This window comes from Chrysemys picta, chromosome 4 (genome assembly GCF_011386835.1).
Source record: "Chrysemys picta bellii isolate R12L10 chromosome 4, ASM1138683v2, whole genome shotgun sequence".
Taxonomy (NCBI): Eukaryota; Metazoa; Chordata; order Testudines; family Emydidae; genus Chrysemys; species Chrysemys picta.
Window position 1 is genome coordinate 141350067 of NC_088794.1, and position 25915 is coordinate 141375981.

At 44.7% G+C, this 25915-nt stretch overlaps 1 long non-coding RNA gene across 1 annotated transcript; it reads right to left on the reverse strand.

Annotated features, from left to right (window-relative positions):
* Positions 1-3794: 3794 nt before the first annotated feature.
* Positions 3795-20649, reverse strand: LOC101938613 (uncharacterized). Its single transcript, XR_255131.5, has 4 exons — positions 20454-20649; positions 19147-19262; positions 9386-9501; positions 3795-9300 (listed from the first exon to the last, which is right to left on the reverse strand). It is a non-coding gene; the product is annotated as an uncharacterized LOC101938613 (long non-coding RNA).
* Between the last annotated feature and the right edge of the window lie 5266 nt (positions 20650-25915).

Sequence of the window (25915 nt, forward strand, 5' to 3'; positions counted from 1 at the left end):
CCCTCTGCTCCCTGTCCCCTGACTGCCCCCTCCTGGGACCCCTGCTCCTAACTGCCCTCCAGAACCCCACCCCCTACCTAAGCCTCCCTGTTCCTTATCCCCTAACTGCCCCTTCCTAAGACCTCCCCCCAGCTGCCCCCCAGGACCCTACCTCCTACCTGTACCCTGACTGCCCAAAACCTTATCCACCCTCCCCCAGAAAGCCCACCCCGAACTCCCGACCCCCTCCCACTCCTTGTCCCCTGACTGCCCCCTCCTGAGACCCCTGCTCCTAACTGCCCTCCAGAACCCCACCCCCTACCTAAGCCTCCCTGTTCCTTGTCCCCTAACTGCCCCCTCCTGAGACCCCCCCACCTGTACCCTGACTGCCCAAAACCTTACACCCCCAACCCCCAGACAGCCCCCCCCGAACTCCCTGACCCATCCAACCCTCCCCCCTGCTCCCTGTCTCTTGACTACCCCCTCCCCCAGAACCTCCCTGCCGCTTCTCTGGCCCCCGGCCCCCTTACTGTGCTGCAGAGCAGCGCGCTCGGCAGCGGGGGAGGGGAGCAGGGTTGGAGCTCCAGACGAACAGCCGGCGATCTGTGAATGCAGGGAGGGAGGGGGAGGGAGGGAGAGGAGGGGAGTGGTGTCAAGTTTCAGGAGAGAGGAGGGGGGAAGTGCAGGAAGGGCTCTGGCTCTGGCTGTCGGAGCCCGGGCTGCTCTGTAAGCCGCGGGCAAGCTCTGTATGGGGGGGGAGGAGGGGAAGTCCGGACATTGACAAATTCCCCCCGGACGCTATTTTTAACTCGAAAAAGCCGGACATGTCCGGGGGAATCCGGACGAATGGTAACCCTAAGATAGCTGAAGGGCCAAGTTCTGTCTGTGATGTAAAAGGGTCTGCACTGAACTGGAGGGCTTGGCCTGCAGATCCTAGCTGGGAAGCTGTTCCCCATGGTGTTTGCACACCGTGCTCCAGCTCATTTGTTTACAAGGGTGCCCTCTTCCTCCCCAGGTACATGGACTTTGCCAACCACACATAACATGCAGGGAAATAGCCTGACAGTGATACTGCAGGTGCCATGTTCAGTTCCCCCACTTTTGAGTAACAAATCCCTGCAAAGAAATCAAACGTGTACACAGAGGCCCAGGTCACCAGGTAGCATCCAGGCCCCCTGAGCCTTGCTGCTGCAAAGCGGCTTCCTTCAGGACATACCTCTGCCACAACACCTGCAGAGCAATGACTGACTGCTGCTTATGACACTTACTGTAAGAGTCTCACTGTTACCATGTGCTGACCCCATCTGTCTGGGGTAGCCACTTGTTATCTCTCATCACATATGTTGATTGTAGCTCTTTGGGGCAGGGACCTTTTTTTTTGTTCTGTTTGTACAGCGCCTAGCACAATGGGGTCCTGGGGAAGTGCCACAATAGAAATAATAAACAGGGAGTCCAGGCCTTTGAATTGTCCCTCTAAGAGAATCCTTGGAAGTTGTCACAGTGACTTCCAGACCATCACCTAATGTGGCCTCTGAGGGCAGGATGGGCATGGCACCTCTACCCCATGTGATCCCAGCTAGGAGCTACCCCAGGATCTGGATACCCAGGGATTGGGTAGGATACCAAAGTAGCATAACACTACTCTATAGGAAGGAGAAGAGAGCGAATACATGGTTTGCTGGATTTATCCTGCCCAGATCTAGGGCTCAGTCTTGCAAAGTTCTGAGACCCAGGCCCTCAAAGGTATTTTAGTGCTTAACTGCCACTGAAATCAATAGGAGTTAGGCACCTAAATACTTCTGAGGCTTTGGACTCGAGTGCCCTCAACTCCCATTAAAGTCAGGGCATAAGACTCAGGTTCAGTCAAGAAAACCAAAATTTCACAATTAATGCTTTAAACAGCAATATCGGAATGACACATCGGCTCTGGTGAGTAATTCTTGGCTTGCCAACATGTTTATACACCTGGCCAAGGGAAGTGGCTGGAATAAGCTTCACTCCTTGGATGACCCTTTAAGCCCAGGGCAAAGGGATGAGGGGGGAAAACCTCTGCTCTGTTGTCCCCAATTCCCTGGCTAGCTCCACCTCACTCCCTCCACACACAGCTCCTGCAAACCTAGTGAAGTTCACCACCCAGATCCAGGAACCTAAATACCTTTGAGCATCTGGGCCTACAAGACTGGGCTTTCCCTCCTGATGACCTTAAGTAGGGTGACCAGATAGCAACTATGAAAAAACGGGACAGGTGGTGGGGGGTAATTGGCGCCTATATAAGAAAAAGTCCCAAAAAATGGGACATCTGGTCACCCTAACATTAAGAGATTATCTTTTATAACTGGGCCTCTGTCAGGCCACTGGGGACATAAGAATTTTGACCATGTGTAGCAGGTCTCTCCAAACATTTTCAATTAAACAGAAATTGTTGTGGAAAAAAAACCATTTTCATCTAAATTATTTTGGTTTTGAGCAACCCCAAAATGTGCAGGTATTGGTTGTTTTGGTTGGTTTCTTTGGGAGGAAAGGGGGTAAATTAAAATCCCCAAAATTTTGAAGAAAAATGTTGACAAAACAAAAAGCATTTTCCATTTTCATCATTTTGGGTGGGGAAGGGCAGAGGGACGGGAACCCATTTCCTAACCAGCTCTAATAGCTGCACATGTTGTCCGGGGCCCTTCTTCACTGTCTAAATGGAAATCATCGGTGGAACTCAAGTTGATTTGAAAACACCTTCCAAGATGAATTTAAATAAGTAACTTCCATGAAGAAATGACAGAGGGTTTCTCAAAAACTTTAGATTAGGGTCTGCATCTAGGAATCAGATCAATTTAGGCAAACTCTTGTACCTGCAGCGAGAGCCTGTTAACCTCCAGAAGGCTCCAGCACAGATGTGAGGCTCTATCATGTAGTTCAGACTGTAGGATTGAGACCTACATTTTTGTTTTGTTTTTTAAATTATATTGTGCTACACTTGAAAATGTTAAAACCATCTCTTTGGGATTGTGATGGGGCGCACTTGCCCCGCACTGGTACTGCGAGGGTTAATTCTACTCTCTGGGCCAAGGAGGCCACACCCACATGGCTCTGTTGGACATGCTCCGGCTGGAGACTAGATCCAAAAGGGAGCAGCTCGGCTTATTCGGGACTGACTGCTGAAGAGGGAGGATGCATACCATGCATGGTGTGAGCGCCAGCCCAGGAATCATGGAAATGGTAGAAGCCAGGGATGCTGAGACTGTGACGGATGCCCAAGGAGTGTCGGAGCTGCTGGGAGCCTCACTGACTGAGGAGCCCAGAGACCCTGAGGATGCCAGAGATGCTGCATCAGGAACAGCGTAGGAAGTAGTTCAGGGGGACTAGTTATTGTGCCACGTGGGGTCAGCATGTTTCAGGCGGATTCCCTGCTAACCCAGTAGTGGGCATACTTGCCACTGATAGGTCCCTGAGCTGGGACATGGTGGAGCAGGGAGAACCCGGGTCCCCCTACCCAGCCGCCACCCTTCCCTCAGGTGGTGGCCCACTCCCCTGTCTAGCTGCTGGGCCACGCAGCCCCAGCTGAACGGGGCAGCTCTACTGGCTCTGGCCGCTGGGCCATGCAGCCCCAGCTGAACAGGGCAGCCCTGTTGACTTTTACCCCTACGCCAAGCTATCCCAAGACAAGGGATGGTTATATAGACTCTGCTGCGGGGCCATCATTACCTCCCAAGAAGGGATGGGGCGCACTTGCCCCACAACAGGGATGATTGTATGGCATCAAATAGTCATCATATAAATGGATCACTGTGTAAACTTGGATTTTTTGAATGAAAGCTTATATGTTTCAATAGAAATAGATTTTTTATTAATAACATGCACACATATATATTTAAAATACATGTACGCTTTTTCTACCATTCACTTTAGAAAACAATCTCATAAAACCCTTAAACCAGGTCCCAAGTAATTTTAAACATTAAAAACAACATTTTTCCATGATTATACAACAAATATGTATTACTCCAACTAAGTGGTATAGAATCACCATCTAACATTATAATGCAGGTTCATGCCTTTCAGCAGAAATAGATGTCTCCTTTTGATACTTTATTAATATCAAATGTATTTGACAATGCCTGCACCAGCTATTATATGCAAGGGTGATTCCCTGATGCAAAAACATTGTATATAAAGGATTTAAATGAAAGAGAGAATGCTGTTTTGCAGCTCTGTCACTGAATTTATATGAAGAGCATCTTGTGTATACCATACCGCTGTGGGTAAAATAGAACCCAAGGAATATGACAAAACTGGGAAAATATCATTGCATGAATCATGAAAGAGAAATCATTGAATAAAAAGTAAAGCCTTGGTTTATATTGGTTAGAGTCTGAAATCCTGCTATTAGGTTTCTTTTTAGAGTGATGGCTTTTTAATGTACTCCCAAGTATCAACCTGGATCTTTGGAGAATACACAAAATTATCATCAGCTATATTGTGGTTTAGTTTTCACAGAAGGCTCCTATGATGAGGGGACTTTAAGGCACAGTATTCGATATACTCAACTGAATGCATTCACTAAAAACAAAAGTTCTACTGACGATGCCTGATATACACATTCAAGAACTCAAGCGGTAGCTCAGTAATCACATCCATTGAAAATTAGGCAATTCGGGAGTGGCTCCACTGTATACATCAGCCTGGACCCTGCAAGTACTTACGCACATGCTTAACTTTAAGCACATGAGTATCCCATTGACATCAATGAGACTACACATGTTGGTAAGTTAAGCACATTATAAGAGCTTACAGAATCCAGGCCATTGTATTTCCAAATGCATGTGACTTACAGGAGTATGTAAGTCCTCTATCATGTAACTGCCAGACACTCTGCCTTTGGCGAGTGATAATTATGAGCTTGATCCTGCAAACACTTATGGCCACAAGTAGTTCCAGTGCAGGCAATGAGACGACTTGGTGCAATAAGCACAGTGCCTGCTAGTAAATGTTTTCAAGATCAGGCCTGACACTTGAAGCCAACCAGGAAAAGCGCTACGAAGAAAACGTAATAATTTACATGTTTATAATAAACAGTCACGTACATTTCTGTGTAAATACATGCAACACTGCACTGAACATTAATTTTTCTTAAGCCAGTCATTTGCAAAATTACCAAATGTTGTTACCAAATCTTTTCCTGTCAGACATATCCTTTATATTGTCTCCAAGGTGTCATACATTATTTTTAGAATATTTTCCAAGACAACTGGTTTTGAGAGGAAGGACTTTCTTTACACACAGTACAAATATAACCTGTGTGTGTGCATAGTACAGTTGTAAAATCACATACATTTCTTTACACTGAAGTCTGACTGTGGGCTACCGATAGATAGGATCACTTAGGAAAGTTCGGAAAAAGGTGCTGCAGAAGTCAAACTAAACCCTGAATGGCTTTATCAATAAAACATCTCTTTATGTATCTGTATTACAGTACTAAATGGTGGCTTGGTAACGGAGTATTAAAATATCATTCGATAAATTAATAACTTTCACAGTTAAGTTGTAGGGTCTGATTCTCCTCTTCGGTGTGCCTGTGCAATCATTTGCAGCTGTGGATAGTGTGAGCAAAACTCTGCAACAGCACAACTAAACTACATGAAGTGCAAGGTGGGGGTAGTTGAGAATGTTCAAAATTCCGAAGTTTTTGATTGATATTTCCCCTCAAGAATTTAACCACGAAAAAGTGGGAAATTTTCACTGAAATATTTTAATTACATTTTGCATAAACTTTTTGGCCAAAAAAAAGAGGAACAAAACATTTTCACCAAAGTGATCCCATTTTTCAGCTGTCTCTGGGAGAACCAAACCCTTGATCTTCTAAAACGCCAAGCAGTCAGTTACCTGAGACCCGTTCAGAGTGTTTTTTCCTTGATATCTTTTAAAGGTGCATTAAGCTGCAACCCATCATGCAGCATCAGATAAAATAAGCTTTTAACAGGCCAGAAAGCAGTTACTTTTTTCCCAGACAAGGGAACTATTTTCCAAAGATGACTTCAACGAGTATTGTAGTTCTGGTAAAGGTTAAAGGCTAACTCCTGCTCCATTTTCCCCCCTCTCTTTCTTGCAAAATATTAGTAGAAGTAACATTATGAATCATTTGTGAAGTATAATTTAATGTAATGAGCCTTGCCTTTTAGCCCAGAATTATAGTGTACATACAATATAGTAGGTACCATTGTCAGTCAGTGAGAAAGGGTTATTTAGCATTTCATACAATAATCTGATCATTACGAATGCTGCAGAAACCTAACACAAAGAAAAAAGTGCATGAATCTGTTCATTTTAGAGCAGAAAATTACATAATTTTTAAAACCAGAAGGCAGAAATAATTTCCCATAGACACCTATTAGTCCTCTAATATGCCTTTCCCCACCTCTCCCTGCACACATAGTAGGCAATGGACCATCAGAGATAAGAGAGCTCTTTGAGCGATCTAACAACACTAATCGTATAATTCTCTCACCTATCGTACAGTAAACTCATTTCACTACCAGTTTCTAGTAGTACACTTATTACGCACGTTAGATAATTAAAGCCTTTCTCCAGACTAGCCTGGCCTTCTTTCAGTTTTCCTTCTTGCGATACGTAGCGTATATTAGTAGCTTTTAACTGATGTCTTTTCAAAATACTTCAGTTTGCAAAAGGCGAGCTAACGTTTGAAAGTTTGGGCCAGTTTTTCCGCTGCATTACTCCAGTGGCTCAACAAAAGGCCATTGATTTCAAAGGCGCTATGTTGATTTACACCAGCTGAGGATCTGGTCTTCAGACGCTTTGACCCCTTTACCTCCAAGATAAGTATGGACCATTTTGCCGCTAAGAAAAATGAAAGTGGCTTCTCAGAGCCTAAACATTCACAATTACTAATTTCACTTAAGAAACAGCATTGCCCCATTTTCCAGCTTTCCCGTTTCTGTGCTCTCTGTAGGCGATTTAATATTAATGGCATTTCACACAGCTGTAGATTCTGAAATTTGGGAGTACTAATTGGGTTGAATTTAGGTAAGAGAATTTTTAGTACAAATGTTCAGCTTTCCTGGATTGTAGTTCTCTCTCTCCCTGTCTCTGAAACCTGCATTGGCTTCTAACTATGAATATCATCCTTGACTCACTTGACTTTGCGCCTCTGACTGCCTGCCCTTGCCTTTTATTTATTGTACAGTTAATACATGTCTGACAGCAGCAATTGTGTGTGCAATATACAAGAGCTAGACATTTGAAGTAGGGTTACAGGTGGAATCTTAGTTCTATACTAAGCACATCCATATAAAGCCATTTTTATTTGTTCATACTGTATAACGCTTCAGAAATAGCAACAGTCAAATCTACATGAGAAAATTGGTTACTTGAATACATGTCTGCCTCCATTGTTACAACATACTATTATTTCACCTAGCATTACCTTTAAAGCTCCAGTGGCCATAACCTGTAATGCAAAGCTGATCCTTCACTACAAACTTATAGTCTCTAGCAGAGGTTCTCAAACTGGGGGTCGTGGGGTTATTCCAGGGCGAGGTCACGAGCTGTCAGCCTCCACCCAAAACCCTGCTTTGCCTCCAGCATTTATAATGGGGTTAAATATATAAAAAGTGTTTTTAATTTATAAGGGGGGGGGAGAGTCGCACTCAGAGGTTTGCTATGTGAAAGGGGTCACCAGTACAAACGTTTGAGAACCACTGGACTCTATAGGACTCCCGTTGACTTCCATAAGCTTTGGATCAGGAATATTTGTTCAGCAATTCTGTGTTTCAAGTCATCTTTAAGTGAACAAATATATTGGTCACTGTGTAGTTTACTGGCTTGTTAATAATGTTCTCCCAAGTTATAGTGCAATCTCTGCTTTTGACCCCATTTATTTTAATGTCATCCTCTCCCTAATGCTACTCTTTGGTATTTTCAGAACACAGCTCTGGCAGTTTTGACTTTCCCATTCTAGTCATCAGATTGCGCAATGTGTCTCATAGGACATGCTTGATATATATTGTAAAGGAAATTCCAGAACTTGACATTACACATCTAACTCCACCTCAAACATTGTTACTAATGCAGATTAAACTCATCTCAAAAGAAAGTCCTCTCAGGTTTTACTACAGTGTGTCAAATATATTCCTTTTCTGGAACGTGGGTTTTTGTTTTGTTGTTTTCAAATCACAAAAAGTGCCCACCTAAGCTCTAACACTGATCAGACGTTGTACCACATGGTCGACTAGTAAATAGCACACACACAAAAACCTCAGAGTTCCAGCCAGGCAACCTGGAGGGGATTCAAATCATGTTTAGAAAACACTGACAACTGGCTGAGAAAATAGATTTTCATCTGAGTCATTCCGTTTTGTCGCAAAATGTGTGTCAACAGAAAGATAAGTACGAAGTGAGAGCAATTGAGTGGATCAATTAAAAACACCCTCACTAGAGTGCTGAGTGATCTCAGCATAGAACTTCTTGTAAGTAGCAGATCAGTTATTTTGCCTTTTTGAAAATCCTAACCGAAGAGGCATTTCTTTTGGCACTGATTCCTTCAGATTCAAAGCATTTCTCAAAGAAAACTTGCTTTCTAAACCTTACAAAAAATAACTCCCACCCCTGAATCTTCATTGTCAGAATAATCTGTCACTTTTGGTTTTACCTCTCGCCTTGGATGGCATAATTTAAATACAAAGTAGATAAAATGTTTATATCTACATTGGCAACTTAATGTCACTTAGTTTCTACAAAATACATTGCACACAAGATCTCTGCTTATAAAACCCTTCGCATACCAATGACTGCAGAGTATTATTCAAAGTACCCTCCATTCATCTCTGTATGTATCCCGTCTTTCATCACAAGTGTGTTTACAATGAGTGCCTCATCTTCGCATGTTAATAAGCAGTTCAAGCATTCAGAAACAAAACATCAGTGGATCTAACAGCTACTTCAATTCATTTTATAAATAAGCAACTGAGAATTTTTCTCCAAGTGGCCGCTTGTATAGCCCATTCCATAAATGGAATTCTCTGTTGAATAAGGCACAATATGATACGAATGCAGCTCTTCATAATAGAGTGACTGAGAACAGCATTCTTGTACCATAAACTTCAGCCGTTTTCTTGTATCCGAGTAAGCGGTCCTATAACAGGGCGTCTCTTTAAAGTATTCATAGCTCTCTCTGTCTGTCTCTAGGTGGATCTTCCTCAGCAAATTGTTAATAAGCACAGACCTACGGAGATAGGTTTCAGGGTCTTCAAGGAATCGAAGTTTCTGCAGAGACAGTTTTAGAATACAAGTCCGGTCCTCGGGTAATATCAGGTGCTGAGAAGTAAAAACAACCGATATAGCTTTATGATCAAGAAATAAGAACAAGAGCTTTTGGAATATTTATTAGAAGCATACTCACTTTTGGAAAATACCCCTGGTAATCTTGATGTAAATCTTCTTCTTCTGCATATTTTCTCTTAAAGTAGGCTACTTTCGACGTCGTTAGCGTATTTGTCAATACCCTGATTGGATCAGCTGTGCGACAAATAATAATAAAGAGTATCAGCAACGATTGTGGCAAATCGATGTCCCCTGTAATGTTCCAGTCTGGCATGTGCGAAACGATTTGTCTATAAGCCTAGACTGCTTGGTTTCTGGGACTAACAGGATTTTTGTTTACAGATCATTAGCTCTATCATCTTTTTTTTTTTTCCAAGCACACACAGGTGGTGCTAGACACTTTGCAGAACTAAGAAAAAGGCAAGACTCCTGCCATGAAGAGTTACAGTGTGTCTTTTATATGTGACTCAGGTGAAATTAATGAGCCATCGGAAGGGCTTGAGGCTAGCAGTGGTTACAGAAATATGATCACACAAATGGAATACTAGTACAAATGGATGGTTTCATCTATTGAGTTCAGATGTTCTAGTACCCGTGATGCACTTAACCTAGGAGGGGCATTCAGTACTATTGAACAAGGATGTGAATGTACATCCCGTGTAAAGGGTTGATGGCGCTTCAACCACACTAATGTATATGGGAGGGATGCAATAACAGTTGTTTCTTCACTCTTCCGTACAGCAGCTTTATGGTTCAGAACTCTTTACTCATCATACAGGAGAGACCATGTTACCCCCACTTCCCACAGGGAAGCACTGGAGAGGTGGTTTCATTGGAGTGCAATTACCATTGTACACACTAGATGATGCTGTGGTCACAGCAAAGTGAATGAGCTCTTGAAAGTAAAATCTTTGTTGGATTTCAGGGTGGTGCGGAGTGGTCACACTTAGTTGTGTTTATTGCTTATAAGTCAATCTCCATAGTTCTGACTGTGTGTCTCAGATGGGCACTGAGCAGAAAGAATACTCCATTTGATTCCACAACAAAACTTATAGAGAAGGGAAGAGGTGGACCCAGAGCACAGAGTTTGGGGTGGGGGCATTGGATGCAGGCTTTTGTTTCAGCCCACTATGGAGAGAAGGGCCACATGCGGGAGCAGATCTGGCTTTGACCATCTGCTGCTGGACCGTGGGGGTTTTGTTCTGGGCCCATCCCTCGATAAGAGTTTTAGCATGACAAGTTCTAGCACGATTAACTCCCCCTCCCCTAAACTTTCACGGTGCTCCAGCCAAGCTGAGGTTCCTGCTGAGATCACTGATATACTCCTTAAATGTGAGAATGTGTGTTCTCCTACGCTATACCCAGGGGGAAACGGCCAGGAGAGCAGTTGGATTCCAACAGGCAATGCCTATGTTGTATGATACAGTGGGCCCAATCCACTGTCACTGATGTGAATGGACATTTTGCCCATTAATTTCAGCGGGAGCAAGCTTGATCCCCAGAATGTTTCATTGGACATCAAGGGACCAGTTCATCCCTACACCAGAGCTTGGCACAGGGACCGATGGATGAAGGGAAAAGGGGCATAGGTGGCTTTATGTCACCTGTGTGCCTCCTCTATCCTGAGTAAGCTGGGGAGGGGGGCAGCCCTAACTGGCACCAAGGGGCCGTTCTGGCAGCCAGAGAGAGCTGCAGCGTAGGAATGCCCCAGCCACATTCCAACACATCTTTTGTGCCAGGGGCTCCTGCGGTGGAGGGGGCGGGGGGTGAGATGGCATAGAGCCGTTCTACTGGCTCTGTGTCAGCCAGGGGTTTCTCCTGTGCTGGGATATTTCCCAGGGGCCAGATCCAGCTAGTTAACAGCCCTTTTGCCCGAGGTCATGAAAAATCCCACAGGAAGCATCTGAAGGGAAAAGAGCTCCGTGAGGTTCTCAAAGCAGAGTTTTCTTCCCAAGTGTTTAGCCAGGGTGGTGTTCCCCTACTACAGAAGGCTACAAGGCTGGCCTGCAAGCCCTGACTGGAAGGATTAATTCTCTTTAACTTTAAAAGGAATGTTTCGTTACTTGGGGCCAGAGCCTGCAGCCCTGAGCTAGGACCATATGAATTAAAACCCTATTGAATTTAATGGGAGACCCACAAACCGAGAGCTTCAAGAACTAGACTCTCAGTCCTTCCTCAGGCAAGCCTCCCGTTGGACCTGGTTCTACATTCCAGCCAAGCCGTGCTCAGTACAGGAATGGAGTGGGACACAATGGTGACTAAGTATGCCTGGGCCAGCTGCAATCTGGTTCAACCCTCAGCATATTGAGCAACTCTACATTACCCAAAGAACTCCCTTACACAGGAGGAATTCCCAGAGAGCCACTTCTCCCCAGTTTAAGGCGCTCTTACATCACCAGACCACCATAAAGGGAGCCAGGGCAGAATGGAGAATTAGCTCCATTGAAGTCACTAGCTTTCATTTACTTCAATGAGTCTGATTTGAGCAAAATTGTATTCCAGCTGATAAGACATCCCATCCCTATACATGTATTCAGCTGCACTGCTGGACCCTTTGCTGCATTTTTATCCGTCGGTTGCTGTAAGTATTAGTCAGAATTCATAGATAGCAAATCACAATAAGAGCACCACTGCTGACTAATTTTATAATAATGTTAAATTAGACAAAGCTGCAATACTGGACCTCCAGGAGATTTGGCGAGCACAGAAAATATGTGGCTAATTATATATTACCTTCTCCTATCTTAAATGGTCCCCCATTACCGCAGTATCTGAGCATAATCTGAGCACAGAAAATATTTGGCTAATTATATATTACCTTCTCCTATCTTATATGGTCCCCCATTACCGCAGTATCTGAGCATAATCCACTGTCACTGATGTCAATGGACATTTTGCCCATTAATTTGCCTCCATGAGGCAGGCAGTGCTGTGATCCCCATTGTACGGATGGGGAACAGAAACACAAAGAGGGTAAGTCACACGGAAAGTTTGTAGTAGAGCAGTGACTTGAACCCACGCATCCCAAGCTATCACCCCGAGCCCTGGCCCACCCTTCTGCTCCACAATGAACTTCTGACCCAAGTTTTCAGATCCTTACATTTGTTCACCAGCCGCTTTAGTGAAAAGGCAGGAGGGGGAAAAAAAGCATTCGAACAAAATCATATCTGTGTACTTCAAATGCAGGCTTAGTGAGAGGGCAAGGCAAAGACAAAAGATTACAGATTGCAGTAGATGTCTACTGCAGAATGTATAAATTAGAGCTCAATCCAGCAACTTCTCAGAGTTGTTCTTACTCATGCAGACAGTTCTTTGGAGCCAATGAGCCTGCTCGTGTATGTAAGAATTACCCTCCTCTGTAAGGGGTGAAGCATCAGGCCTCTTGACTGGATGTTCCTTGAGGCACGGTCTGGAGGGTGTTTTCCATGTGTTTGTAAAGCATCAACTGTACTTATGGTGCCATAGGAATAATACTATACAGCAGATATCCTCTTCCTTCTTGCCCCTCTCAGAGCAAACTATAGGCTATGAAGGTCAATTAGGCAACCCAAAGGGTGGACAATCAGCCACGTGAACTTACTTCCGGACCCAATCCAGATGGAAGGGGATGGGATGGGATAGAAAATCACAAAGGAAATTGATGCTTTGCTAAGAGTATCATCACTCGATTGCTTGCTGCAGGACATATTCAGCCCTAGTGTGAAGGGCCAGCTTAGGGTCTTCAGCCCCACTTCAGGCCTTTGTAGGGTCTACACAGGGAGCACAGCACTGTAGCTGCCCAGGGCTGCCTGCACATCCCCCACAGACCATAGAATGGTTCTGCGCAATAGCCATGTAGGGCTGGTCCCTTTTGGGGGAGGCTCAAGGGAGGATCCACAAGCAGATCTGTGCTTATGCAGATGGCGTGACCTCAGTGCCCCATGCGAATGGTGCAGAGGGGATGCAGCTTGCTCTTATAACCCATCATCTGGAATAGCGACCCCTGGGAGTCTGCACAGTGGCCCTGCCCCCTAGCCCTCGGGAGGTGAATTTCACCACGTTCCACCCACAGAGGGCCTGAAAACACAATGCTGTGTGTAGGTGCAGTGAATTGCACCCCAAGGGTATACACCCAACAAGTAGTCCCTCTAACAGATCAGTTTAGGATCTACGTGGATCTAGTACTATCAAACCTCAAAGCTTTGGATGCAATTTTAATGCTGTAATATCCCATCTTTTCTGATTTATTACCATGTTGGTGCATAGGGGAAATGGGCCAAGTCCTGGGCTTCACTAGATCGCTTGGGGCAACGTGTTACCAGCGTAGCTTTAAAAGTGATGCTCCCATGATCCTGGGGCATTGGGATGCCTGGCAACACCCTTTTCTCTCAGCTCATGCCCCCTAAGCCAGTAGCTGTGGAGGTGGCATGGGGTGGTATCGGAGCCACTATCATGGTTGTACATCACCCAAAATTCCTTTTTATACAGGCCATTGCTGCTGGATTTAAGTCAGCTTTATGCCAGAGGAAATTGGAGGGAAAAGTTTTAATCTCCTGGAGAATTTGAGACAATGTTTCTCAACAACAGAGCAAACCTTAAACTAAACAAGTGACTCAAATTAAAGGGCAATTTTTCAAAAGTTTGAGCCTTATTTGTGTACTTAACAAATATGCATTGTCATGCACTCCGATTTGCACATATATTTGCTGCAATCATGCATGCAGGTGGTTAAGTGCCCAAATAGACATTTGCACAGATATTCACTCATTCATACATGGAACAGTGGGAAATGCACGTGGATGTGAACGACGAAGATCTTAATGGGCATGGAGAATGAACTGTCCCTCACAGACAAGTTAGACAACTGAGGATTTGATCCTGTATTCCTTGCATACCCACAACGCTCAGTGACTTCAACTATCAACTTAGATAGGATATTCCCCAGTGCCAACCAGAGCCCTCCTATTTCTGCCTATAAACCCAAAGAAAGTGCCACTCTGAAACCCAAAGAAAGACACCATAACTGAGGTTTGCGATACCCTCATGCTTACAACTGAGGTTGTATTTTCTGACTTGGCTGGTTATGTACATCTTTCAGCCTGGTTTCAACTTACAGCTGCATAAAACTGGAGTAATGCACCAGTGAATCAGGCCCTTAGGGCTTTGTTTCAATATAAACACACTGAATCGGTGCTCCTTGTGCGTAAGGCTCTTCTTGGGAGCCAAGTGTTTTGACAGTTCCATCAAGGTGGCTCTCAGCCTGCGAGACAGCTATATCATAACCATATCAAATTTCTTCACTACCACACCACAGTTCAAGCCACAGGGCCCAATTTTCCAGTGGTGCCAGTGGGTGCAATGCCACTAACGTCACTGGTGATGCCCCTGCTTACAACAGCTCTGGATTTGGCCCATACTTCCAGCCTCTGAAAATGAGGATGGTCACATTCAGCAAAGCATATAAGCACACACTTATGTCCATTCCTGTTCATCAAAGGCTAAAATAAGAGTCTGTGGCCTGATTGTCAAAGGTGCTGGGCACTGGCGGATCTCCATGGCAGTTAACAAGGTTAGCCTTCTTTCGCCCTCCCATTGGTGCACTATTTACACTTCCCATGACAGACTCTCTGAATGTCTGTTCTCAACACACAGTGCACTGGGGAGTTGCATTTGTAGCTCCCATCAATGCTAATGGAAGTTAGAAGCATAAATCCCACACATCAGTGAGAGAATAGACGCCTACGTCTCTAATCTTGATTCCCCAAATGCAACTTTACAATGTCTTTAATTATACGCTATAACTGCATAATGTGCCCCTTTCTACTAATTTCAAGAATAACAATAGTAGTGCGAAACGGCATGATATGCAGTGATGTATTAAGCATGCTTGGAAGAGAGGGTTATCTTATCTAAATTCAAGTGGAAATATATTCAGAATATAGCGATGTCATACTCCTACTGAAAACTGCAAGAAGCTCTTTAGTTTGACCTGTGTGATCATAACAATGGTCTCAATGACAGGGCAAATGCTTTCACATTAATCAGTTGATGTAGAGTGATTTTAACAATGATGCAACTTATATCAGGGGCAGGAGACAAGACTGGGGTGTATAAATGGTTGTCTAGTTAGTTGAAAAGGAAGGATGGGCTTGTGATTAGGGCCCTAGAATGGGACTTGGGAGACCTGGGTTCTATTTTCAGCTTTCCTACAGACTGCATTAAATTGAAAAACACAGTAAAAGAACTAAAAAAGAGTCACTGTGGCTTAACAACCAAGTAAAAGAAGCAGTGAGAGATAAAAAGGCATCTTTTAAAAAGTGGAAGTCAAATCCTAGTGAGGTAAATAGAAAGGAGCATAAACACTGCCAAATTACGTTTAAAAATGTAATAAGAAAAGCCAAAAAGGAGTCTGAAGAACAGCTACCCAAAACCTCAAAAGGTAATAACAAAATGTTTAAGTACATCAGAAGCAGGAAGCCTGTTAAACAACCAGTGAAGCCCCTGGACGATTGAGATACAAAAGGAGCGCTTAAAGACAACAAAGTCATTGTGGAGAAACTAAATGGATTCTTTGCTTCAGTCTTCACGGCTGAGATTCCCAAACCTGAGCCGTCCTTTGTAGGTGACAAATCTGAGGAATTGTCACAGATTGAAGTGTCATTAGAGGAGGTTTTGAAATTAATTGATAAACTTAACAGTAACAAGTCACCGGGACCAGATGGCATCCACCCAAGAGTTCTGAAAGAACTCAAATGTGAAATTGCGGAACTATAAACTAGGGTTTGTAACCTGTCCTTTAAATCAGCTTCTGTACCCAATGACTGGAAGATCGCTAATGTAACACCAATATTTAAAAAGGGCTCTAGAGGTGATCCTGGCAATTACAGACCGGTAAGTCTAACGTCAGTACCGGGCAAATTAGTTGAAACAATAGTAAAGAATGAAATTGTCAGACACACAGAAGAACATAAATTGTTGGGCAAAAGTCAACATGGTTTCTGTAAAGGGAAATCATGTCTTACTAATCTATTAGAGTTCTTTGAAGAGGTCAACAAACATGTGGACAAGGGGGATCCAGTGGACATAGTGTACTTAGATTTCCAGAAAGCCTTTGACAAGGTCCCTCACCAAAGGTTCTTATGTAAATTAAGTTGTCATGGGATAAGAGGGAAGATCCTTTCATGGATTGAGAACTGGTTAAAAGACAGGGAAGAAAGGGTAGGAATAAATGGTAAATTTTCAGAATGGAGAGGGGTAACTAGTATTGTTCCCCAAGGGACAGTCCTAGGACCAATCCTATTCAACTTATTCATAAATGATCTGGAGAAAGGGGTAAACAGTGAGGTGGCAAAGTTTGCAGATGATACTAAACTGCTCAAGATAGTTAAGACCAAAGCAGACTGTGAAGAATTTCAAAAAGATCTCACAAAACTAAGTGATTGGGCAACAACATGGCAAATGAAATTTAATGTGGATAAATGTAAAGTAACGCACATTGGAAAAAATAACCCCAACTAATTTAAGGGGCTAATTTAGCTACAACTAATCAGAAAAGAGATTTTGGAGTCATTGTGGATAGTTCTCTGAAGACGTCCACGCAGTGTGCAGCGGCAGTCAAAAAAGCAAACAGGATGTTAGGAATCATTAAAAAAGGGATAGAGAATAAGATGGGGAATATCTTATTGCCCTTAATATAAATTCATGGTATGCCCACATCTTGAATACTGTGTACACATGTGGTCTCCTCATCTCAAAAAAAAAGATATATTGGAATTGGAAAAGGTTCAGAAAAGGGCAACAAAAATGATTAGGGGTATGGAACAGCTGCCATATGAGAAGAGATTAAAGAGACTAGGACTTTTCAGCCTGAAAAAGAGGAGACTAAGCGGGGATATGATAGAGGTATATAAATCATGAGTGGGGTGGAGAAAGTGAATAAGGAAAAGTTATTTATTTGTTCCCATAATATAAGAACTAGGGGCCACCAAATGAAATTAATGGGCAGCAGGTTTAAAACAAATAAAAGGAAGTTCTTCACACAGCGCACAGTCAACCTGTGGAACTCATTGCCTGAGGAGGTTGTGAAGACTAGGACTATAACAGGGTTTAAAAGAGAACTAGATAAATTCATGGAGGTTAAGTCCATTAATGGCTATTAGCCACGATGGATAAGGAATGGTGTCCCTAGCCTCTGTTTGTCAGAGGGTGGAGATGGATGGCAGGAGACAGATCACTTGATCATTACCTCAAAGAGTCCGGTGGCACCTTAAAGACTAACAGATTTATTTGGGCATTAGCTTTCGTGGGTAAAAAACCTCACTTCTTCAGATGCGTGGAAGAAGTGAGGATTTTTACCCATGAAAGCTTATGCCCTAATAAATCAGTTAGTCTTTAAGGTGCCACCGGATTCCTTGTTGGTTTTGTGGATACACACTAACACGGCTACCCCCTGATCTTAATCATTACCTGTTAGGTTCACTCCCTCTGGGGCACCTGGCATTGGCCATTGTTGGCAGACAGGATACTGGCCTGGATGGACCTTTGGTCTGACCCAGTATGGCCGTTCTTATGTTCTTATGCGTGTGTGACCTTGGGCAAGTTACTTAATTCTCTGTGCCTCAGTTTCCCCTTCCTGCTTCACTGCCTGAGGGGAAATTCATTCTTGTATATGACATGCTCAGATGATGCAGTGACAGGGGCGGTGTCAACACCTCAACAGTAGCTTGGTGACCCAGACATCTGCAGCTGATAACCACTGAGATTCACTGACCACAATATGAGCTTAATGCACATTTCAAGGTGAATGGTAATAACATGTCCCTACTTAGATTCCTATCACAGCGTCGGGAAGATCATCAATATGCAAGTACGCTAAAGATGACCGAGACGCGTACCATATCTAAGTGTCTCTTGCATACTCAAATAGAAAACTTCAGGCTTTTAAACCAATAGAAATTGACATTTATTTTCAATAGGAGACATGACTTTGACACCCCGGGAAATACTGTAATGTCCTTGCGACTGCTGTCAAAATACAGTAATAAATTCTTTTTTCTCTAACCCAAGCACAGCTTTCACTTAAGGAGCATCTGGCTGAAACCTTTCTTTGATTTAATACACCAGGTTGCTGAGGTTCCATCTTTCCTGGGCACTGAGAGTAGCTGCTCTACTGTTTGACTCTGTGAAGCTACTGCACCACGAACAAGTGAACATGCGGAAGGGAGACACTTTGCCAGCGCAAAGATTTCACAGGGATTCAAAATTACCTGCAATCTTTTAAAAAGAGAAGGACAAATCTTGCATTTCTTGCTCAGACCTTAAGCAGAGAAAACTCCATTTAACTTGCATGGAGTTTTGCCTGAGTAAAAACTGCTAGACTGTATCCATACTGTTGTAATGTCACTGAAACTGCTGGCTTTGTGCTTTAAAATGACATTCCTTGGGGCTGGCTAATCATCTCTGAGGACCCCACTAAGTAATTCTATTAAGTTTGCACTTTTCCTTCACTGATACAAGTATCCCTGTGCTCGTGAAGGTTTGACTTTTACATTATGAAGACACTGTACTTAATTACAAAGAGATCATCACCTTGCTTATCCCAGTAGCTCCATTGGCTTCTTTGGGACTGTTCACTTTAGCAAAGTGAGCAGGATTTGGCCTGTGTATAGCAAATAAGTAAGAGAAAATCATCTTTTCTGGTTGGTCCACTTTTAAAATAGTTATAAGTAAGCAACCCCTTGCTAAACTTCTACCCTGGAGCAGTCTCACCAGAAAACAGCCCGTTATATTTATTATCCAAATTATATTAAAGAGACATTTATTCTGTATTTAGACAAAAGCCATTGTTTTTAGTCTGCTAACCTTGTGATGCTGAATCAATCTGCAAAGTGTCTTTCTGGGATGATTTCAGCAATTCTGGTAAAATTTCCTCTTTGCACAGGCTCAGCTAGCATCTCTCACAGCGCTGCACTGTTGAACTGGCATGGTGGATCAAGGAGAGACAAACATTTCACTTGGCAAAATCAACACATGCATTGAAAGCTGTTAGATTGTAAAAGATCGAGATGTTATTTAAGGAGACCCTGTGATATTTCATAACACAAAAAGCAATTTCCGGAAGTCACATACAACTCTATGACTTTATTTCTTAGACTCCATTTGAAACCTCAGGAAATTGAAATGTTACAAAAACTCATTTCACTTAGGAGTATGTTTATAATTACATAAGAGGGAACGCGGTTAGTCATATTGCCTGGTTCTCTAAACATCATGCAATTAAGCCATATCTTTTTACTGTCCTGAACTCCTCCTTTTACATTACATACTTTTATATCCTTTGATTGATTGCTGTCAGACTTGACCTTTTCTGGGGGGAAAAAAAAGCTGAAGTATTGCGAGCAAGATTACCACATAATTTTGTGTAGTAGTAACAATCTCTGATTATATACACGGCTACACAATGTGTATACAATAATGTCGTTTTTGGCAACATCAGACTTTATCATTTACAATCAGTCCCGTTATTGCAATGTGGATGTCTCCGTTTTTGCCCTTTAAGTGAGGAGCTTGTATCTCAGCACTGTCTTGCATTCTAGATTAGAGGGGAATTTTTAAACACATATTAAAGACACCACTCCCATGAGAAAACTAGAAAGAGTGTGGGTCTGCACTTGCATATGCTGTTTGTATAGACACAGACACTTTTAATACACATGCATGAGAAAACCCTGGGTCTAAAGCCTCTGTCTGTGTCCCTCAGATATAAGCAATGCCTATATATAGATAGTTGTCTCATCGGAGAGGAAGAGAAGGAGGAACTGATGGAAAGAGTTGCTATGGTTACTTTTCAGAGTTTGGGACTGAAAGGCAGGAGATGCTGTGATTCAGCTGCCCTTTGCCAGAGCACGCCCTCAGCCTGCACTAGCCACACGGCTGGCCAAAGGGCGAGTGGCTCCCGCTTAGTATTAGAGGATTAACTGCAAACCCACCCCCGCCCCCGGAGAGCTAGCAAAGCCGGAGAAGAGGCAGGGGAAGTTCTCCCTAGCACCCCCCTCCCCTGCCAGCAGCGAGCAGAGCGAGCCCTGGAGGGAGGTCACCTCCCCGGTCAGGGAGGGGTCCCCCGAGCCGCACTAAGGGGCCGCTGGGCTGTGCAAGAAAAAGGCACTTACCGGGCAAGCGGGGCCACAGGGAGGGGCTGGCTCTGGCGCTCGCCCCTGGCTTGAAACGCAGCCTCCCCGCTCGGCTCCCGCTCCTCAGCCTGCCCGCGGCGGCAGCCCCAGCTCCGGCAGGTCCCTCCAGTCACTGCCGAGCGCATCCCCGGCTCGCTTCAGAGCAGGAGGCGGGCAGCCCAGATGTTCCTCTCCCGGATTGGTCCAGAGGGAGCAGATGTTGGCCCGTTGCTAGGAGAGTTGCCAAGAGGCGATGACGCTCTCGGCATCTCAGGAGCAACTTCAGTGGCGCTTTGAATTTCTTGCTGGGAGAGTGTAGTGGAGGGTGTCCTGAGCCCCTGGGGGAGGGGGTGCACCGAGACCCAGGGTTAGGGGTGTCCTGAGCCCCAGGGGGAGGGGGTGCACCGAGACCCAGGGTTAGGGGTGTCCTGAGCCCCAGGGGCAGGGGGTGCACCGAGACCCAGGGTTAGGGGTGTCCTGAGCCCCAGGGGGAGGGGGTGCACCGAGACCCAGGGTTAGGGGTGTCCTGAGCCCCTGGGGGAGGGAGTGCACCGAGACCCAGGGTTAGGGGTGTCCTGAGCCCCTGGGGGAGGGGGTGCACCAAGACCCAGGGTTAGGGGTGCCCTGATCCCCAGGGACAGGCAGTGCACCGAGACTCAGGGCTTGGGGTGCCCTGAGACCCAGGGACAGGCAGTGCACCGAGACTCAGGGTTTGGGGTGCCCTGAGACCCAGGGGCAGGCAGTGCACCGAGACCCAGGGCTAGGGGTGCCCTGAGCCAGGAGCATTGAAACAGGTGCACTGAACTTAGGGTATGGAGGGTGACTTGAGCCCTGGAGTTAGGGGGTTCAATAAGCCTGGGGCATCGAACGGGAGGGGACATTTAACCCCAGGGTTAGGGATGCACTGCTTCTGGGGCATGGAGAGGAGGGGACTGAAGTAATTCCCCAGTTATGGGGTGCATTGAGCATCAAGGATAAGAGGGAGGATGTACTTAGGCCTGGATGTCAGATGGGTAAGGGGTCACTGAATTTGGTGGTGCACTGAGCCTGCAGACCATACACTGAGTTTTAGGGGTGAGCTAGGAAGGGGTCAGGTGAGGAGTGCATTGAGCCTGGTGGTTTGGCTGGGGAGCAAGCGCACTGGGTGGAGAGGAAACGTCCTGCGCATCACGCAAGGCAAGGAGAAGCCTTCGAGCTGGGAGGGAGGGTGCTGAGATGAGCCTTAGGGAAGGGGAGGATGGTCACAGTAGGATAGGGGGTTAGAACAAGGAGGGGGTGGAATGAGCACTTTAAGATCCTGCCCATTGCTGGTGGAAAGAACAGGATGGCAGCTGCACACGAGGTGATGGGGCCTTCATAGTGGGGTGATGGGACATGGAAAGTGCTTTACCTAGTGCAGTATCTTAGGTGTATGGGAGAGTCTTTGGGAGCTGCAGTGGTGGATTTGGGAATGTTTGCATTAAGGATTGCAGCAGGTATTGGCCTCAGAGAGCAGGCGTCAAGGGGGTAACAACATGTCTTTCCCTCCCACACACCCCTCTCCTCCTGGCCTCTCAAGTCACTTGCCTTCTCCCTGCCCTTTCCACAACTTCTAACACCCGCCTGCACCAGCTGCCTGACAGCACCCAGAACACATTTTACAGTATATGCTATTTCACACATTGCAGGGGCCAGGTCAACTCCTAGAGCACCCCAGTTTTGTACCATCAGACCTCATATCTTAGCACATGCCTGCGCTATTCAATCAGCCCAGCAGCCATAGAAGCAGCAGGGCCCAAGTCCCTTTAAGGTGGATGGTCATGGAAAGCTAGGACTTGGCACCCCAGGAGGAGGCAGAGATGAAGAGCACTGCAGAAACCCAGATCTCAATACACTGCAATTGTCCAGAGCCCCATGCCATACTGCAAAATGGAACCTCAAGGGGCCTCCTCTCAACCATACCAGTTGCCTAGAACAGAGGTGTGAGAAGTCAGCCCTCACTGACAAACCCGGTGAACAAAGTCAGCCCCACCACAACCCCTGTTGGCTTAGCAATGGACAAGACAGCCCATCTTTTAGTTCGTTGATGGTTAAAGAGAAGGCAATGGCCAAGACGTGGAAAAGAAATAACAGCAGGTAAAATCTTGCTTAGCAACCAGATAGCAGTGTGCATCCTCACGGTGCCATGGGAGCACTTATTGAAAAAATGTGCTGTGAAAAGGACTCTAAAATCTAGAGAAGAGTTAATAGCTACCAACTGGGCTCTCATGAGTAGTGTTATTATTTGTAGCATCCACTAGCCCCAGCCATCAGTCAGGGCCCCATTGTGCTAGGTGCTGTACAAACCCAGAACAAAAAGACAGTCCCTGCCCCAGGAGTTTATCATCCCAGTATAAAACAACAGGTAGATGCAGGCAGGTGGGGCCCCAGGAAGCAATGAGAGTATCTGGCTATTTCTGTGGCTCTCAACATTGCTAAAAGAACAGGAGTACTTGTGGCACCTTAGAGACTAACAAATTTATTAGAGCATAAGCTTTCGTGGACTACAGCCCACTTCTTCGGATGCATATAGCTCCGAAGAAGTGGGCTGTAGTCCACGAAAGCTTATGCTCTAATAAATTTGTTAGTCTCTAAGGTGCCACAAGTACTCCTGTTCTTTTTGCGGATACAGACTAACACGGCTGCTACTCTGAAACCTGTCAACATTGCTAAAGTAACTGGGTATCTTCCAAATGGTTACAAAGAGGCAGTACAAGGATAAATGCTCAAGTGCCAGAGCCTCACCTGCTGTTAATCAGCAAAGCTCCATTGATGTTAACGAAACAGTGCTGACCTACTCCGTGTCTCTCTTCCTTGCTTCCCTGTAGTAGATAACCCTGATTTTTTCCCTTGTGTGTGCCAGTTATATCTGTGTCCACCTGTCCATGTACACACAATTACCCTAAGGCCGTTATTCCTCAGTGGTGCGGCCCGTGCCACCATGATTCATGCCTGGGCAATAATTTAGCTTTTATCCAAAATTGTTCTCTACTTGATACGATCTCTGAAAATAACTCAGACATTTCAGCCAGTCCAGAGCGGAGAAGCCTGTCTTTTCAATGCAGCGAGCCACCGTGGGAGTACAGCTCCAGCTTCACCCTACACACTGCCTGCCTGCACATTTCCTTTAGCAATTCTAGAAACCGGGGATCTATAATGCCCAATATGGTCTGCAATCTGGTTGCTTGAGCAGATCAGCACTCTCTTTTTCCCTCCCTTTCCATGGTTATGGGTCCCCCCAGATTTTGGCTCCTGGATGTAGTTGCTGCATAGCTGGCAGCAGGATGGGCTCCACAAAGGCCCCCTGTCTTTGGAGCCCTCTCCCTGCCATCATCAGACAGATTGTAGGAAGGGTTCTCCACTCACTCACGCAGGTGTAAGCGTTCACTTCAGTAGAGTTACACCTGCTTTACAATGAAGGTAACGAGAGGAGAATCACAGCCGGAGTTCCATAAATTGAGGGTTAACGAGCTAAATTTCAGCGGCTGTAAATCATTTTTTTTCCAAGTCGACAGAGCTATGCAGAGTTAAGCTCACTGAAGATCTGGCTCCATTTGTTTCTATGCACAAACACACATTTTTCTTGCATATTTGGCTTTAATAAAATCAGACATGACCATATACTTACTCCAAATGACTTCTAAAAGTGCCAGTCCCTTTACTGAATTCACACTAATTTTGAATCTGAATATTCTATGACAATATGAAAGAGCTGGAATTTAATTGATTTAAATTACCTTTCTTTTTATAGTGCTGCCAGTAGCAATGCTATAGTTCAGGTCGGTATAATTTTAAAATGTACCACATGACACAGCTATGACATTTCCCCCCCCCCCACCTACTCTATATGCTACTGAATAGAGGAATCCATTAGCAAAATACAATAATTCTTGAGCACTTTACAGAGACGTGATAATTAATTCAATAATATAGTGTCTGTATAAGGGAGATGGCAAGAGAAGGCACAGGAACCCCATCTTTACATCTGTTTAAGAACTGAATGAACTGCAGAGCTAGTCAGTGACTGCCACTGTTCTGGAAATTGATTGCAATTATTTTTACATTTGATACAATTTCTGCCACAGACACATCTTCTCCTCTTCAGCTTCATAATGTTCAGCATACAGCCAGGAATCACTGGCTAGCTGTAATTTCCAGCTGAAAGGGCCAGCCATTCTTCCTTTGTCTGGCCCCAAGAGCCATTTTAATCCCCTGATCAGCACGTAACAAGGTGTTGTTAAACATAAATCTAGTATTTTCATTGATTCTCTTGCCCTTTTTTTCTGAAGACTTTAGGGGTGGGAGGGGCCAGATCCTTAGCTGGCATAAAGCAGCATAGCTCCATTGAAGGAAAGGGATTTACACCAGCTGAGGATCTGAAGCAGACCTGATTCTGGACCAGAAAGTATGGGAGGCTCTGATTCTTCATGACATCTGGGCTGTGATCAGACATGGAGGAAAGAGACAGCTGCAGGAAGCTCACTGCTGTTATCTAATTCAGGGTTGCCTGAGCTTAGTACCTGGACACCACCTGCTCTAATTTACAAAGCTGGTGCAAGGCCACTTTCACCAGTGAAGGCTCAGGCATGGCAGAGCTCCCATTCCTGACATTCCAGGGGCTCTGTCTCTTCACAAGCAATATACCAGTGGAGATTCCCCTTTACAGGAGAATTCTCTGCTGGTGATTTCTGGCCAGTTTAAGGCCACATAGTAATACTTAGCAGCACAAAGTGCCTTTACTACAAGAAAGAATCTGGACCAACATCTCTGCTGACACTAATATTTGAAATATATAAGATCTAAAAGCTTGTACTGCACAGAATAAAACACCTAGACAGACCAATGGTAGATGCCTAGCTGTTTCTCCACACCACTCGTTTGGTGACTCTTTGGAAAACTAGCCCGGGGTGACTGGGATAATACAAACAATTAATTGTTTAGAATGACTGTGATTATACAAAATCAGGTGATTCTTTTATATTTTATTATAACAGCTTCTGACTTTGAAAATGCCAATTCCCAAATTTGCAGCCAGTCTTTTCTACCCAGATCTATTGCTTAGGGACACAGAATTACGCTAATATATACAACATCCAATTTTCTAAATGGATGCACACTGATTGCATGTATAGAAGCATTGATGCATCCATGCAAACCAAACCTAGGCATTTGCAATATTTGTAAAAACGGACAGTTAGGATTGCTTCCATAGAGATGCATACATGGTATACCTGTGCATACTCAGGGCTACATCTTCAGCTGAGTGAATCAGTGCCATGCTAGTAACCTCAATGGAACTGCTACTATGTGCTCCAGTTGAAGAATTGGCCTGAATTGTTTTGGAGATTTACCTTGCCTTCATTGAAAAACTAGCCCCTATATTTCTCCATGTACAATATGTAGTTTCCTCTTTCATATCTTAAAACTTCAGTCTTCTGTCTTTT